Source organism: Pristiophorus japonicus, chromosome 8 (genome assembly GCF_044704955.1).
Source record: "Pristiophorus japonicus isolate sPriJap1 chromosome 8, sPriJap1.hap1, whole genome shotgun sequence".
NCBI lineage: Eukaryota > Metazoa > Chordata > Chondrichthyes > Pristiophoridae > Pristiophorus > Pristiophorus japonicus.
The window spans coordinates 178,773,284-178,790,239 of record NC_091984.1 but is presented as its reverse complement, the minus strand read 5'-3'; the positions used below and the strand labels follow the sequence as shown (position 1 = coordinate 178,790,239).

Below are 16,956 nucleotides of genomic sequence, written 5' to 3'. Positions count from 1 at the left end.
AAAGAACAAATGAACAAACTTGCATTTATATAGCACCGATCACATCCTCAGGAGGTCCCACTGTTCCTATGTAGGCAGTAAAATATGTCTTGAAATGAACCTGTAAATATTTTCATATTTCAAACAGCAGCCTGACATTCCGTTGGGAGCTCTCCCCATGTAACTGGTGGAACCCCACAGTATGTCTTACATGGCTGAAAATGGCCGTGTATGCCATTTTTCTGGCAGTTCCACCGGTCTCCCATCAAATTTAAGTCAGGGGAATCCCTGTGGAATTTTTGAGGGTCAGCATCTTGATTCTGGAACAGCAAACCCAGATTTACAGGAACAAACTATATACTCTGCGGAACTGCCAAAGAAAACCTAATGAAGATCAAGGAAGATATTTTGCTGGAGTAACTTCAGCAAGGACAAGCAGATGGTGGATCCACGAATCTCAGTTTCTCCCCCTATATGGGAAGAGGTGCCTTGTATTAAAACTTCCCCCCCACCCCCGCCCAGTTCAATTCCTCCTTTAATCCCTTCAATCTCAAAGGCAGCAATTCATGTTGGGATACCATTCTGGGGGTAATAATGCCCTCTTGATAGCTCACCCAGGTCCCCACTCTTTACATGCAAGCCCACTCAGCAAGTGTTAGCAGCTGGATCAACCTCACAGGTCAACCAGCCATGTATAAATATACACAAGCATTTCCAGAAGAGCTTGCAGGATAGTGATCAGGCGCAGGAACCACACCCAACAGCCAAGGCACAATGAAGCCAACTCTAGTGCACCCAATGCCACCTGAGCAAGGATCTGTCAAGTTAGCACAGAAATGATTTTGGTCCGGACAACTCAGTGCACGGCATGAGGCACAAATACTCAATGAGCCATCAGCAGGCTCAAGGGCCGAAAACCTTTAATTCACAGAATCTTGGATAAATACTTGAATGGAAAAAATCTGCAGAGATATGGGGAAAGAGCAGGTAAGTGGGACTAATTGGACAGCTCTTTCAAAGAATTGGCACAGGCACAATGGACCGAATGGCCTCCTTCTGTGCTGTATCATTCCATGGTTATAGACTACCAATCAGTAAGAAACCTGCCCTGGCATTACATTGCATCTTAAAGTGCCAGAACAGCCCCTCAACAATCTCATTACAAATGCTCTCTTTCAATTTCCATTCCCTTTTGTGGAAATGAATTAATGGAAAATACAGCAACCTGGGAACAAAAAGAACATTCCGATCCCATGACTACCAACTCAACATTCACAGTGCAAATATATGTGACATGGTCCCACAGTCATAGTGAACGATAAAGGCCGCAATGACTTCATCATGTCTCAGGTTTGTGTTTTATATATGAAATGAAATGACACACACCCCTTGGTGCAAATTTCTATGGGGCAGCACAATTGAAAGGAAGAGAGGCCATTGTAATGCCTTATTCAAAGTGTTGAGCTAACTGTTCCCATGGGAGGAAGCACTTGGGGAAAATTCAATTGGGTCAAAGCAAAAAGGTATACGCAGTCTGGGTATTGGAATATAGTACAGCAATAGTTATAATAACCTGCTGAAATACTCCTGGGATACACAGTGATGAACTGTCACGGGCCAGTCTCTTGCATCCAACACAGTTGGTGGTGGGGGGCTGACGACAATTGTCCACACTGACACAAGGGAGGGCAGATGGTTGGGAATGACAGTCTCCCAACACGATATAGAACAGGATCCTGCTCACAAGTACTTCGGTTCATGATCGTGAATCTGCATTAGTTCACTCACCAGCATGACTTTTTCATGGGAACATCGCATAAAAACAATTGGTGCCTGTGACAAGAGACCATGTCGAAATCTTAATGCTTACAAGTAAAATTGCTGCAAGCACTTTTGTTTTTAATTACATAAAAGCTGCCCCACATCCCGTTGTGTGTGAATTCCGGTAAGTTTATTTTTTTTCCCCAAATATTGCTGAGTGATTCTCATTTTAGATTTCCCGTAACATTATGCACTGAAAGACCCCTCCCTGCCCTCAAAAAATGCATCATCATGCTAGAGGTGGCATCATCACCGAGAAGTCAACACAGAGTGCACAGTGTCAAACAGACAAACTATCTCAACAAACAACAGGGCACGCATTCTCTAAAATAGTTTATGGAGTTTCAAATCAGTTCAAAATCTTGTAGCTGCCCTGAAATGTGCCTGCATTCTGCCAATGAAAGGAAACTTCAACAGAAAACAGTGTGGCAGAATTACAATGGTGGGTGGGTCCCTGTGGAGTCGCATTCTCTTCATTGTTGAGCAAATGGTGACAAACAATGTTTCCAACAATTGCTAAATGTTTCACAAGTCTTTGGTACTTTTTTGTGTTTTTAATACAGTTGCATTTGCAGAAAAACCCATTCACTGCTCCAAATTAGGCGAGTATCTACGTCAGTAAAACTTTCCACGCACTGCTACAAACAGACATCTCCAACATCATGGCAAGCAGTTATTAAAAAATAACTGGCATTTACATAGCGCCTGTATTATTCAACGGCATCGCCGAATTCCCCACCATCAACATCCTGGGGGTCACCATTGACCAGAAACTTAACTGGACCCGTCACATAGATACTATGACTAAAAGAGCAGGTCAGAGACTGATGCTCTGTAATAAGTGACTCTCCTCCCCAAAGCCTTTCCACCATCTACAAAACACAAGTTAGGAGTGTGATGGAATACTCTCCACTTGCCTGGATGAGTGCAGCTCCCAACAACACTCAAGAAGCTCAACATCATCCAGGACAAAGCAGCCCACTTGATTGGCATTCCATCCACCACCATAAATATTCAATCCCTCCAACACCGACGCACCGTGGCTGCAGTGTGTACCATCTACAAGATGCACTGCACCAACATCCCAAGGCTTCTTTGACAGCACCTCCCAAACCGGCGACCTCTACCGCCTAGAAGGACCAGAGTAGCAGGTGCATGGGAACACCACTACCTGCAAGTCCCACTCCAAATCACATACCATCCTGACTTGGAAATATATCGCTGTTTCTTCAGCGTCAAAATCCTGGACCTCCCTCCCTAACAGTACTGTGGTAGTACTTTCACCTCACGGACTATGGCGGTCCAAGGCAACAGCTCACCACCATCTTCTCAAGGGCAATTAAGGATGGATAATAAATGCTGGCCTTGCCAGCGATGCCCACATCCCATGAATTAATAAAAAGTGCAGCAACCAATTTTTACACAAGAGAAGGCCCACAAACAAAAGTGTGAGAAAAAAGACCAGATAATTTCATAGAATTTATAGCACAGAAACAAGCCATTTGGCCCAACTAGTCTATACCAGTGTTTATGCTCCACACAAACCTCCCCCCCCCCCCCACCTCTCTTCATCTAAACTGATCAGCATATCCTATTCTTTCTCCCGTATGTATTTATATAGCTTCCTCTTAAATACATCTATACTATTTGCCTCAACTACTGCATGTAGTAGCAAGTTCCACATTCTAACCACTCTCTTGGTAAAGAAGTTTCTTTTGAATTCCTTATTGAATTATTAGTGACTATCTTATATTTGTGAACCCTAGTTTTTCACTCCCAAGTGGAAACATATTTTCTATGTCTATCAAACCCCTTTATAATTTTATAGACCAATATTAGGTGTCCCCTCAGCCTTCTCTTTTCTAGAGAAAAGAGCCCCAGCTTGATAGTTATAACCTCTCAATTCTGGTATCATCCTTGTAAATCTTTTCTGCATCTTCTCCAGTGCCTCTATATCCTTTTTGTAATTTGGAGACTAGAACGGTGTACAGTACTTTATCTTGGGTGTTGTTGGAGGAATACAAGACTACAGGACAGAACACAAGACGACTTCTCCCGTTATTCTTCAAGTAGTGCCATGGGATTCTTTATATTCACCCAAAAAAGCAGATAGGGCACCAGTTTAACATCCCATCTCAAAGGCACCTCTTATGGTGCAGCAGTCCCTCAGCACTGAAATATCAGCTAAAATTATATGCTCAGGTCCTGGAGTGAGGTTTGAACCCAGAACCTTTAGAGTTAGAAATGAGAGTGCAACCACTGAGTCAAGCTGCACTTCTCTCACGAAACAGGACACTCAGCAGAACTCCCCTTTATACCGACACCATTCAACATCTTCTCAATTAGTAAGTCTCTTGACTTTTGCAAATAGTCATTTAGAAACATATATTTCACAACAACAATGAATACTTGTGATTAAAAAGTAATTATTCATCAACAGAACACTGAATATCAAATCTATTTCACCTACATAACTCACTGTTCAACTCCCTCATTCATGGAACAAATTTCTTCCCCAATAACTTGCCAGCAAACATGCTTAATATCTGGTTCATAGCGAACTCTAGGATTAAAAATGATTGACAATTACTTCCAAACCAACAAATCATGCTTAGTAATTCAACACTCCATCTATAAACTAATAATGAGATCAGCTCAACCTCACAGACAGCCACATGGTGCCCAGTTGGCCACAGCCCTACTCACTGCAAGTGCTTGCAGTACCTGCTTCCCTGTTTCGGGGATAACCTCAACTCCCAGGCAGAGTTTAGACGACAACTCTTGTTGACAAATCCAGTCTTGGAGCCACAGTGTCAGATCTCAAACTTTTGCTTGCAGATTGCTGTCTTGACTTCTTCAAATTTTAAAATTCCACAGGTCAAAAGGTCCATGGCTGGCTTTCGTATGAGTCAGTATTGAGAGAAATTCTTAACACTGTGAGACCCGTAAAGAAAATTGAAATGTACCTAGTATAAGTTGTAATGGAAATTGGTATGGCAACATTAAGCGGAATTCTCCTTGATGTCTTTGATCAATATTTATTCCTCAATCAACATCACTATAAAAACAGGTTATCTGGTCATTTATCTCACTACTATTCGTGGGAGCTTGCTGTGCGCAAATTCTCTGCCACGTTTCCTACATTACGATGGTGACTACACTTCAGACGTATTTCATTGGCTGTAAAGCGCTTTAGGATGTCCTGATGCTGTGAAACATGCTATATAAATGAAAGTCTTGCTTTTTTTTTTCCAGTGAGTAGCTGCCATCTTTGTTGTTGAGAGCATTTGCGTTGTCACTGTCAGTCATGGAGATGTTTTGCAACCCATTTGCCAGTCTCGACAAAGCAGAAGGGCAGGAGACAGGCCCAAGAGACAAATATGTGTCACATTAGCCATCCATCCAACAATCCAACTAACATCCTATCAGACACAACAGAAAATAGTGGGTGCACTCATGATTTCCTGCAGTGCAAGTCTCAGTAGGCGAGTTTCTGCACCTGGAGCGACATTTGTAAAACTTACCCTTAGATATTACCTGTATATGATATCCATCTATCTGGCAAATAAACCTTGTAACAACGCAACTTTATACACAAACACAGAAACATAGAAAATAGGTGCAGGAGTAGGCCATTCGGCCCTTTGAGCTTGCACCACCATTCAATAAGATTATGGCTGATCATTCACCTCCATACCCTTTTCCTGCTTTCTCTCCATACCCCTTGATCCCTTTAGCCGTAAGGGCCATATCTAATTCCCCCTTGAATATATCCAATGAGCTGGCATCAACAACTCTCTGCGGTAGAGAATTCCACAGGTTAACAACTCTGAGTGAAGAAGTTTCTCCTCATCTCAGTCCTAAATGACTTACCCCTTATCCTTAGACCCCTTCCCCTGGTTTTGGACTTCCCCAACATCGGGAACATTCTTCCTGCATCTAACTTGTCCAGTCCCGTTAGAAACATATAAAATTCTAGGAGATCCCCTCTCATCCTTCTAAACTCCAGTGAATACAGGCCCAGTCGATCCAGTCTCTCCTCATATGTCAGTCCTGTCATCCCGGGAATCACTCTGGTGAACTGTCGCTGCACTCCCTCAATAGCAAGAACGTCCTTCCTCAGATTAGGAGCTCAAAACTGAACACAATATTTCACGTGAGGTCTCACCAAGGCCCTGTACAACTGCAATCCTATACTCAAATCCCCTAGCTATGAAGACCAAAATACCATTTACCTTCTTCACCGACTGTACCTGCATGCCAACTTTCAATGACTGATGTACCATGACACCCAGGTCTCGTTGCACCTACTCTTTTCCTAATCTGCTGCCATTCAGATAATATTCTGCCTTCGTGTTTTTGCCACCAAAGTGGATAACCTCACATTAATCCACATTATACTGCATCTACCATGCATTTGCCCACTCACCTAACCTGTCCAAGTCATCCTGCAGCCTCTTAGCATCCTCCTCACAGCTCACACTGCCACCCAGCTTAGTGTCATCCGCAAACTTGGCGATATTACACTCAATTCCTTCATGTAAATCATTGATGTATATTGTAAATAGCTGGGATCTCAGCACTGAACCATGCGGCACCCCACTAGTCACTGCCTGCCATTCTGAAAAGGACCCGTTTATCCCGACTCTGCTTCCTGTCTGCCAACCAGTACTCTATCCACGTCAATACATTACCCCCAATACCACGTGCTTTAATTTTGCATAATAATCTCTTGTGTGGGACCTTGTCAAAAGCCTTTTGGAAGTCCAAATACACCACATCCACTGGTTCTCCCTTGTCCACTCTACTAGTTACATCCTCAAAAAATTCCAGAAGATTTGTCAAGCATGATTTCCCTTTCATAAATCCATGTTGACTTGGACCGATCCTGTCATTGCTTTCCAAATGCGCTGCTATTTTATCTTTAATAATTGATTCCAACATTTTCCCCACTACTGATGTCAGGCAAACCGGTCTATAATTACCAGTTTTCTCTCTCCCTCCTTTTTAAAAAAGTGGTGTTACATTAGCTACCCTCCAGTCCATAGGAACTGATCCAGAGTCGATAGACTGTTGGAAAATGACCATCAATGCATCCACTATTTCTAGGGCCACTTCCTTAAGTACTCTGGGATGCAGACTATCAGGCCCCAGGGATTTATCAGCCCTATTATCCCATCAATTTCCCTAACACAATTTCCTGCCTAATCAGGATTTCCTTCAGTTCCTCCTTCTCTCTAGACCCTCTAGTATTTCCGGAAGGTTAATTGTGTCTTCCTTTGTGAAGACAGAAGCAAAGTATTTGTTCAACTGGTCTGCCATTTCTTTGTTCCCCATTATAAATTCACCTGAATCTGACTGCAAGGGTTCTATGTTTGTCTTCACTAATCTTTTTCTCTTCACATATCTATAGAAGCTTTTGCAGTCAGTTTTTATATTCCCAGCAAGCTTCCTCTCATACTCTATTGTCCCCCTCCTAATTAAACCCTTTGTCTTTCTCTGCTGAATTCTAAATTTCTCCCAGTCCTCATAGTTTGCTACTTTTTCTGGCCAATTTATATGCCTCTTCCTTGGATTTAACACTATCCTTAATTTTCCTTGTTAGCCACGGTTGCGCCACCTTCCCTGTTTTATTTATACTCCAGACAGGGATGTACAATTGTTGAAGTTCATCCATGTGATCTTTAAATGTTTGCCATTGCCTATCCCTTCAAGTATCATTCGCCAGTCTATTCTAGCCAATTCATGTCTCATACCATCGAAGTTACCTTTCCTTAAGTTCAGAATTCTAGTCTCTGAATTAACTGTCACTCTCCAGCTTAATAAAGAATTCTACCATTTTATGGTCGCTCTTCCCCAAGGGACCGCGCACAACAAGATTGCTAATTAGTCCTTTCTCATTACTCATCTCCCAGTCTAGGATGACCAGCTCTCCAGTTGGTTCCTCGACATAGTGGTCTAGAAAACCATCACTAATACACTCCAGGAAATCCTCCTCCACCGTATTTCTACCAGTTTGGTTAGCCCAATCTATATGTAAATTAAAGTCGCCCATGATAACTGCTGTACCTTTATTGCACGCATCCCTAATTTCTTGTTTGATGCTGTCCCCAACCTCACTACTACTGTTTGGTGGTCTGTACACAACTCCCACTAGCGTTTTCTGCTTTTTGGTATTCCACAGTTCCACCCATACCAATTCTACAAGATTCAAGCTAATGTCCTTCCCTACTATTGTGTTAATTTCCTCTTTAACCAGCAACGCTATCCCACCTCCTTTTTCTTTCTGTCTATCCTTCCTGAATGTTGAATATCCTTGGATGTTGAGTTCCCAGCCTTGGTCACCCTGGAGCCATGTCTCCGTGATGCCAATTATATCATGGTTCATTAATTGCTGCCTGCGCAGTTAATTCGTCCACCTTATTACGAATACTGCTCGCACTGAGGTACAGAGCCTTCAGACTTTTCTTTTTAACACACTTTGCCCCTTTAGAATTTTGCTGTAATGTGGCCCTTTTTGATTTTTGCCTTGGGTTTCTCTGCCCTCCACTTTTACTTTTCTTTTTTCTATCTTTTGCTTCTGCTCCCATTCTACCTCCTTCTGTCTCCCTTCATAAGTTCCTATGCCCCTGCCATATTAGTTTAACCCTTCCCCAACAGCACTAGGAAACACTCCCCCGAGGACATTGGTTCCAGTCCTGCCCAGGTGCAGACCATCCGGTTTGTACTGGTCCCACCTCCCCCAGAATCGGTTCCAATGTCCCAGGAATTTGAATCCCTCCCTTCTGCACCACTCCTCAGGCCACGTATTCATCTTAGCTATCCTGCCATTCCTACTCTGACTCGCACGTGGCAGGGATAGCAATCCTGAGATTACTACCTTTGAGGTCCTGTTTTTTTAAATTTAACTCCTAGCTCCCTAAATTCAGTTTGTAGGACCTCATCCCGTTTTTTACCTATATCGTTGGTACCTATATGCATCACGAGAACTGGCTGTTCACCCTCCCCCTCCAAAATGTCCTGCAGCCGCTCCAAGACATCCTTGACCCTTGCACCAGGGAGGCAACATACCATCCTGGAGTCTCGATTGCGGCCGCAGAACTGCCTATCCACTCCCCTTACAATAGAATCCCCTACCACTATAGCTCTCCCACTCTTTTTCCTGCCCTCCTGTGCAGCAGAGCCACCCACGGTGCCATGAACTTGGCTGCTGCTGCCCTCCCATGATGAGTCATCGCCCCCAAACAGTACCCAAAATGGTGTATCTGTTTTGGAGGGGCCTGGCCGCAGGGGACCCCTGCACTACTTTCCTTCCACTGCTCTTCCTGTTGGTCACCCATTCCCTATCTGCCTGTGTACATTTTGACTCTGCGTACTGGATTCTTAAAGTCTGATTGGACATCATTATTTTAAAGTTCAGATCCTCACATCAGTTTTACCTTGGCAACATGTTGCTGGCAGAACTTGTACATCACGAAAAGATAGAAATAACTTGCAATTATATAGCGCCATTCACAACTCAGGATGTCCCAAAGCGCTTTACAGCCAATGAAGTATTTTTGAAGTGTAGTCACTGTTGTAATGTAGGAAATGCTGCAGCCAATTTCTACACAGCAAGGTTCCTCAAACAGCAATTTGATAATGACAAGATAATCTGTTTTATTAATGTTGACTGAGGGATAAATATTAGCCAAGGGACAACTCCCCTGCTTTTCTTTGAAATAGTGCCATGGAATCTTTTACATTCATTTGGGAGAGCAGAAGGCGCCTCTGTTTAATGTCTCATCTGAAAAACGGTCCCTCGACAGCGCAGCACTCTCACTGCACTGGAGTGTCAGCCTGGATTATGTGTTCAAGTCTCTGGAGTGGGTCTTCAAACCACAACCTGGGTCTTAAACCCACAAACTTCTTTCTAACTCAGAGAGGAGAGTGTTGCCACTGAGCCACGACTGACACCTGACTACCACCAGAAGTGCACAATATAAAAGGATGCAAACTCGATCTCCAATGGTCCCTTAAATCTGAATGTTCGTGCAACCTGCAACTGAAGGAAGCACAAAACAGGGCAACTGACCAGCCGCATCAGGACAAACTACCCACAAGGAACAACGGGGACAGCAGTGGTTGCAGGTCACGGGTTTCTGCTTCAGTGCTGCTCTCTCAACACCCCAACGGAATAAAAATACCATTAAACTAGGACATGCAAATCTGGCAAGCTTGGCAAGCCTCAAGTGGTCGCTACAGTTCACTGCTGAGATTTCCATTGGTGTGTCTTATTTTAGATGGTCACCTTATGCCAGTCCAGAACCTCAAAAGCAACATCAACTCCAAGGAAAGGAATGTTGATATAAATGATCTTCAGAGAAGGATAAAATCTAAATAAAATGATTTATTCATCTGATCAATCCACCCAACTCAGTTCCTCAAATGCACTGCAATGGCGTAAATCAAACTGTGCACATAGGAACAGAGTAGGTCATTAAGCCCTGTCATTTAATTAGATCATAATACCTCAAGTATCTTTAGCCACCTTTGCTCTGTATTCTTCGATACCCTTACCTAATAAAAATCTGTCGCCATCAGTCTTGTAAATTTCAATTGTTCTAACATCCACAGCCTGTGTGTGGAAAAGGTGCTTCCTAATATCACTTCTAAATGCCCTCGCTCTCATTTTAAGATTGTGCCCCCTTGCTCTAGATTCCCTCACCAGAGGAAACAGTTTCTCTGTATGTACCCGATCAAATCATTTTATCATCTTAAACATCTCAAGTAGATCACCTCTCAACCTTCTGCTTCAGTGCTGCTCTCTCAACGCCCCAAAGGGAACACAGATCATGTTTATTCAACTTGTCCTCATAATTTAATCCTTTAAGCCCTGTTATCATCCTTACACGAGTCTTTATGTCAGATTAACATACAGTGCAAAAGTTATGACTGGATTTACTTCATTAATAGGTCATATAAAATGAACACACTACACTTCTTACACCAGTGGGTAGCAAGAATACATTTTTGCTTAAAAAACACTATAGGTATATCATATTTTCGACGAAAAAATGGTCAAGGAATCCTGAAATGTGACAGTGCAGATTTGGCTGAGTTTTGCAGGGAGCAGCAATTGGGTTCAATACCACTAGACTAGGGAGGGGGGGAAAAGTCAGGCAAGTTTCCTTCTTCTGATTACTATTTCATGATCCATTCTTGAAAGAGTGCGTGCACGCGCGTGTACATTTTGCACAATGGTACGATCAGTCTCAACTGTGATGCCTTCCACGTTGAACAGCCAGTCCACATCTATTACCTCAACTGGAGCATCTCCAGCATCTGTGGAACCAAATCCCAACAAGAATGGGTGCTTTGAAGAAAGGATGGAGCAAAGGGGGACAATCTGTTTTAAAATAAACACAAAATTTGCTGAGCTAACACTGGCCCACCACTGAGTTCCACTGGAGCAGTGCCACTAAAAACACCAATGGGGAGGAGCCACCTGCATCCTGAAGCAGCTTTGATCATTTTTGTATGGAGTGAGGTCACGTTTTTCTAACATTCTGGTAGCCAATTCAGACACGCCCAATCCCAAAACACATGTCATTAGCTGTGTACTGCTGCATGTTTAGTACCAGGAGAATTGTAGCACAGGCAGCTTCAGATTGACTCTCTGGATGATCAAAAATTTAAGCTACTTAACCTGAAAATGGGGGGGGGGGGGGGGGGGGAAGCAAGATCACTGCAGTTGCTCTGAACTGACATGCTGGTCTCTGCTCGGGTAGAAAATGTTAAACCTTATTTTAAAAATGTAACAAATACGTGTTGTATTTAAAATACAAACATGGAGGAGCACAGAACAGAACATACCACCTCCCTGGATTTTTTTCTCCTCTAAATTTTAATGCAAACCTGGAAAAAAGAGTTAGACGTCAGGAGATTAATCCTTCAAGAGAATAAAATATACCTATGGTACTGCATTGAAAAGATCAAATATAGCAAAAATAATACACACAAAGTGCTGAATAGGGGCAGAGGGTGAAGGGTACACCACATTATTTTCAGCTGGACAATAACTCATCTGTGGGGAATTATTATAAATTTCTGATCTGCACGAGATATTCCCTTAGCCTCTGTGTTATCAGTCTCCCTTGCAAGCAGTCCCACTGTCCTTTATGGTGCTCTACTGCCCAATATCTAGCCATACAATAGCGTGACCTGGAGTCATTACAATGAAACTCCTTAGTGTGTGCACTGGATACTGTAATCTCACGCACACTTCTACATGCATTTGTTTTAACTTCCAGGTGGTGACTAATAAGTACTCCAGTGAGTTGAGGCCAATTGTAAACCAACAAGCTGGTTTATTTTACAGGAAATGAACGAATTAACAGAATACAATTTACAGTGAAATTCAATCTACTCTTTATTTCTTAAGTCAAGTCAGTATTTGCGAAACTGACTGGCTCTAACCTCAAAGTGATCTCTCCCCCAGTGACTGCTTCCATGCCAAGTTTTTGCAGACTGTTCTCGGGTCCCAGATAGACAGGAAGCCATTGACTTGACCTCTGACCCTCACCCAGCTCTCTATGCCCAGCGATTGGCAAGTTGAGCTGGCAATCAGACCTGTTACTGCCCTCCCAAGTGTGGGGTCCTGGCAGCTACTCCTCTACCAGACTAAATTGAATGAATTCCAATATATAATGGGTGAATGTTCCTGAAATGTCTCAACGAAGCCAGTTGTCTCAAAATGATATGCTGTGCGAGAAAGACCAACCCGGACAGAAGCTCCATCTGGATTTAATTTGCATTTTCAGAAGCAGGGTGCGTTGTGAATATAATCGCTTGAGAACTGAATTTAACATGGCATAATCGCAACAAAATTCCCTCCCAGGCCAAAAAGTCAAAAATCCCAAAGCGTGTCAGTAGTTGGGGTGGAATCTTCCAAGTCCACTTTATCACATCAAGGATTCCCACAACCAACAATACCCATGACTGGAAGCCCAAACATCACGCGTTCATATCATACCCAGAATGACTCAGTAGTCCCATGTCCAGAATCCCATATTTTGCTTGAGCAATAGCCAGAGGTAAAAATTTAACATCAAATCAAATTGCTCGAGTTGAAAACAGGCTTAAAGAGCCAGTATATCAGGGTAGTGGCATCCAAATCAGCATATTTTAATTATTAAAAGTCTAATTTAAACTCCAAGCTCTCTGCACTTTGGCAAAAGATATGCATATATATTAATTTGGAGAATTTAGCAGGACAAGTCCCGAATAGAAAGAAAGCACAAAAGATTTAAATTCATATAGCACTGTATCATGTCTCTCAAACATCCCAAAAACTTCAAATGCAATGAATTACTTTGAAGCAGAATTATTTTTAGGTTGGCGAACAAATGGCAATTTGCACATGGTATGATCTCACAAACAGCAAGTTGATGGATGATCTGTTAATTTGTTTTTGATGTGGTGTTTGGGGGAGGAATATTGGCTAGGAAAATGCTCTGCTCTACTCAAATAGCGCCGTGGGTCCGTTAGTCTCACGTAAACCGCTGACCCGTGTTGTGTGAAGGATGGTGCCTCAGTCAATGCAGCACTTCCTCAGCGTCAGTGTTGCCTAACACTCTGACACAATCCATAACTTAATCTGGGCTGTGTCCTGGAACAGGATTTGAATCTACCACTTCTGACAGAGACAAAAGAGTGGTACCAACTGAACCAAGCACTTACTGAAGTACCAATGCTACCCACACACAGTGGTGTCAGCAGACTACTTTAGTGCATCAGCATCAATACACTGCAGGGAAAAGAAATTGTGTATTTCAGCCAATATATAGTTGTATCATACTTTTAATTCATCACCTCAAATTGCTCTCATCGTAACTAAATAACGGCAGTTCTGTAACCACCAGTATTTCATGCAGGTGTTCCACAACTCAATGATCTCTCCAGAGACAGCTCAAGTTTGGAAGGGCAAATTCCACAATTCTACTGCAGACCGCCTTTCATAGTTTCATCGAACATTTTATACACCCAGCATCATACTTCACTGAATCCCAGTAACTGTAATGAACACACATTGCACTCTGTATCCTAAACCACCCAAGAATGAAAACATTCACATTCAGCATTTATCATTTTGCACATGCATGGACCCCACATTCATTATTCTATGGTCAACTAATTTAGTGTTTCTGCAGATGTTCTCTGATTGAACCCATGCAATCTCAAAGCTGAACTGGAATCCTACGATTTAAAAGGGCCAATTCATCACAGAGAACATACACCATGAGCTGCAATACTTAGTCCACTAGAGCACTAAATACTTTACATACCCTCAGATGCCTTCTTGCTAGACTGTGCAGGCTGAGATTATGAAATCTTTCCTCATCATTCCCTTGCTGTCAATTGGGACCAGTCTTCTCACTTTTCTCTGTACCCTCTCCAATGTGCCTTTTACAATGTGCTGACTGGAACTGCATGCAGTACTTCAAGTATGGTTTTGCCTGGTACATTGCAAAGTTCCAGCCCCACCTTTGGACATTTACACTGCACTGTTCTGACTATATATTCCAGCATTCTATTTGCTTTTTAATTGCTCCACCACATTGCCCAACGTTGAAATGAGCAAGTCTACCATTATCTTTCGGTGTTTTTCTCAACTCTCTGCGAATTCAATCAATTTTGAGACCAATGTGGAACACTTTACATTTATTTTAAAGCACATAGTTTAAGCAGACACTTGAGTGCAGTCCTAAGCAATGGTCCTGCTAAGCTGCGCGGTCACACAGTGGTCTGGAGGTCCTGCGCAGGCCACTCACTGGCTTTTAAATGCGAGAAACCGCACATGCACGGAAATTTGAATGGGATGCGCAGCCACTTAAAGGGACCACACATGCCCCCAAAAAATTTAGGGGGCATATTGGTCGTAAGGGAACTCTGCATTGTGGAGGTTTTGTCTTTTGGATGAGACATTAAACCGAGGCCCAGTTTGCCTGATCAGGTGCCATTATGTGAAGAATGGCTGTGAGGTTTCCCAGTGCCCTGGCCAACATTCCTCCCTCAACTAACACCACCAAAATAAGATTAACTGGTGATTCAGTTCATTTACTGCTTGTGGAACCTTACTGTGCATATATTGCCTACCACATTTGTCCAGCGACTATAAAGCACTTTAGGACAGCTGAGGTAGTGATAAGATGTCATCTAAATGCAAGTTCTTTCTTTAATCGGTGATACATTTTGATTACCATTTGCCTGCCCAATTGCATAACTGATCTAAGTCTTTTCCTACATCTTTTGCTGCATCATTTGGTTCTACTTCTCTCCATCGTGTATTGACCCCAATAATATAAAAAACAAATTTAAGTTTGTCACTAGGGTAGATTAAAAACAAGGGTTGGCGCAGTGCCCACTGCGGTACTCCATTCAATCTGACATTACTCCCTTCATGAGTACTGTTTGTTTCCTAATTTTAACCAACTTCTTAAGCCAGTTCCATGTGCTCTGCTGATCAGAATAGTAAAAAAGTGGTTAGCGTGGAAGTCAGAGTTTTTGAACAATAAAATGCGCAAATTAATGAAAGATGAAGGGAAAGTAGTTATTCTCTATTTTCTAGAAATGCTCAACGGGGAGCAAAATTCACTATTCAATTGCTTCGATACAAAACTGATCAGAAAATGGTTTGAAACCATTGAAGAAGAGGTACTTGGTAAATTAAAAGAGCTGAAAACTAACAAATCACCCGAGCCAGATGGAATAACCTAGGATGCTGAAGACCAGGGAAGTAACTTGCTGTAATGAAAGATTCATTGGGTATTAGAGGTTCTGCAGGATTAGAAACAAGCAAATGTACTGCCTATATTTAACAAGAACAAAACAGACAGGCCCATTGAGATGAATCAACATGTTGTCCAGGCGTAAAACTGGCATTGCGAGAAGCCATCCATTATGGAAACTACCCAATTTTCATTTCCATTGAGAGGAGTGGTGGTCTTGAAAGTATTGCCTTCAGACACTCACAGATCTCTGGTTGGCAAGACTGCCAAAACTGAGAGAATCAGCAAAGAAAATCAGAAAACAATTTCCAGACAGCAGAGAGGAGGCTCCAAAGCTTTATTGGGCCCTTTATTGGCCTCCCAGGTGAAGGTCATAAATTCTGTCAATACCAGGTCACCTACACCATTATTTGCGTGCCTGCATCGAGAAAACGGGCATAAAGCCAGGAAATTTGCAATCGCTATTGACTGCAATGGTGGGAGGAGTTATGATGATTAACAGTTCACGGTAACGACGAGGCTATCGGTGGAGCGGTGTAAACGTCCCTGAAAATTACGGCAGTGTAAATAATGGCATAATTCACTTATGCAAATTATTTCCTGGAACATCTATGCTGGAATAATTTTGCAAGCCGTAAAGGCACACATTTCCTAGACATTTTGGGCCAATGAAACTAAACTAAGGAATAGGTTCGTGGATTAGCAAATAAACAACAGCAAGCATGAATTTAGATGGGGAAGAACTGGCTTGAACAAACCTCCTTGACTTTTTTGAATACATTAGAGAAAATAGATAGTGGATGGCCCTTCACTATAGTTTATTTGGACATCCAGAAATGTCCCACATACCACATAAATGATTAATTCAATTAAACCAATGGTAATGCAAGGTATAAGATAGGACTGGATACAATATGGATTAATGCAACATAAAGCAGACAGTACTCATGAAAGGCATAGTGCAAATCTGGTGGGAGATGTGGAGAAGACCAGAAGGATTAGTGCTTGGACCTTTGGCACAGATCTACATAAATGACCTGGTTGCACAAGCCAATTATAAACTTGTTAAATTTGCAGGCAACACAAAGATAGGGGCCTCGAATTAGTATCCAGATACATCCAAAAGATTGTGGAATTTTGCGTGTAAATGAGTTACACCGTAACTACATTATGCCCAAGTCTCCTCTATCTTTTACATCCGCCCATCAAACCTTCCGTCTGACCGAATCTCCGCCCACAAAACTGGCCAGGGCCCCGACTCCCAAATGCAAATATCCTCGAATTGTGCTTGTTTGGGGATCTCTCAACACTGCAACCAGATTTTCAGACGCAGCAGGGAGCAAAGTTATTTTTCTGGTCTATTACTTGCAATTTTGAAGTTTAGTAG

At 42.5% G+C, this 16,956-nt stretch overlaps 1 protein-coding gene across 2 annotated transcripts in view; it reads right to left on the bottom strand.

Annotated features, from left to right (window-relative positions):
- LOC139268842 (septin-2) overlaps positions 1-16,956 on the bottom strand; it is a 195,573-nt gene that overhangs the window by 127,443 nt on the left and 51,174 nt on the right. The gene's annotated exons all lie outside the window — the stretch shown is intronic.